The sequence below is a fragment of the Mustela nigripes genome, chromosome 6 (genome assembly GCF_022355385.1).
Source record: "Mustela nigripes isolate SB6536 chromosome 6, MUSNIG.SB6536, whole genome shotgun sequence".
Classification (NCBI taxonomy): domain Eukaryota; kingdom Metazoa; phylum Chordata; class Mammalia; order Carnivora; family Mustelidae; genus Mustela; species Mustela nigripes.
This window is the reverse complement of record NC_081562.1, coordinates 139,373,566-139,375,110: the sequence shown is the minus strand read 5'-3', so window position 1 is coordinate 139,375,110 and position 1,545 is coordinate 139,373,566. Positions and strand designations below refer to the sequence as shown.

General features: G+C 35.6%; 1 pseudogene; it reads right to left on the bottom strand.

The window, feature by feature from the left end:
- Positions 1-399: 399 nt before the first annotated feature.
- LOC132020917 (large ribosomal subunit protein uL30-like) lies at positions 400-1,116 on the bottom strand (annotated as a pseudogene).
- Positions 1,117-1,545: the final 429 nt, after the last annotated feature.

Genomic DNA, 1,545 nt, shown 5'->3' with positions numbered 1-1,545 from the left:
GGTATAACACCACAGGACAGTAGACAATGTTGCATTAAGGGTATATATTATAAATGCTAAAACATCCACTAAAATAACACAACAAAGATTTATAGCTAATGTGCGAACAGGGGAGATAAAATGAAATTTTTTAAAATACTCAGTTAAAAATATGTCAGGAAAAGGAGATGAGGGGAACAAAAGATAAGATAATTAGAAAATGGGTAGTACTATGATAGATGATCCCATTAAATATAAATGTTCTAAACATTTCCATTAAAAAGTGGAAATAACAGATTAAATACGAAAGCAAAGTCCAATTATATGCTGACTAAAGGAAACTCACTTAATTTTTGTTTTCAATTTGAAAGTAGCCATTTATTAACTGACCAGATTGCAAAAATAATCATGGTAGATAACTTAGTTCAACCTTCTAATAAGCCTACTGATCTGGTCTTTCCTGTGGTCCACATTTTCTCCTTCTACAAAATGGGTGGTCTTTTTCTTCATTTTCCCTCTTGAAGGGCCATAAAAAGTTGTTTGCTTCCTTGAAACATTTTCCAACAGTACAGGCCTCATGAATCAGATGCTCCATGCAGATTATGCCATATTTACCAAGAGATTGAGAAATCAGTGTGTTCTGTGTCAGGGCAATCTGCTTCTTATTGATTTTGTAGTAACTGTGCTTGTAGATCAATTGATTCACCAGCATCAGGTTTGGATATACGTATGCTATATATGGTTCCACAGTCCTTAGCATGTTAACTGAAGCTTTGTTGAGCTTAAAAAGATGCCATTGAAGATTTGGTGAACACGAAGAAATTGCAACACCTTTTGAACCTCTGGGTTCACACCACTGAAACCTCTGATCCCAGTGATATGTGCCAGTTTGGGTTCTGCAGGTACCTAGAAGTTGTCAACTTTTCTTGACATCCTAGCCATCCAAATCTCAGTTCTGTACATATGCCTATATCCCTTGTGATAATGCTTAGCTTTTTCATAGATAAGCTTCCTCTTTGCCTTTCAAAGCATCTTGTGGGCAATCCTTTTTCTCAGACATTTAGTAATCAATTCTACAAAATTCCTTCGCTTTCTCTTAAGGGTTTCTGGCATAACAGAAACCTTATTTTTCTCCTTATCTGCAGTCTTTTCAGGTTCCATCCAGAAAAGAGATGAAGGGAACTCATTTTAAATATAAAGGTACAACTACATAAATAGTAAAAGATGGGATGCCTGGGTGGTTCAGTTGATTAAGCAGCTGCATTTGGTCATGAACTCAGGGTCCTGGGATGGAGCCCCATATTGGGCTCCCTGCTCAGCACGGAGTCTATTTCTCCCTCTGCCCCTCTCCACCCCACTCATTCTCTCTCTCAAATAAATTTTTTTTAAAAAAATCTTTTTAAAAAATAGTTAAAATTTTTAAAAAGATGAATAGCTAAAGAATAGAATGATAGACCATCCCAACATTAAACCAAATGAAAGGTGTGGTGGTTATATTACTATTCGTTAAAACAGGGTTTAAACCAAAGAATATTACCAGAGTTAAGAAGTATTATTTCATAATGA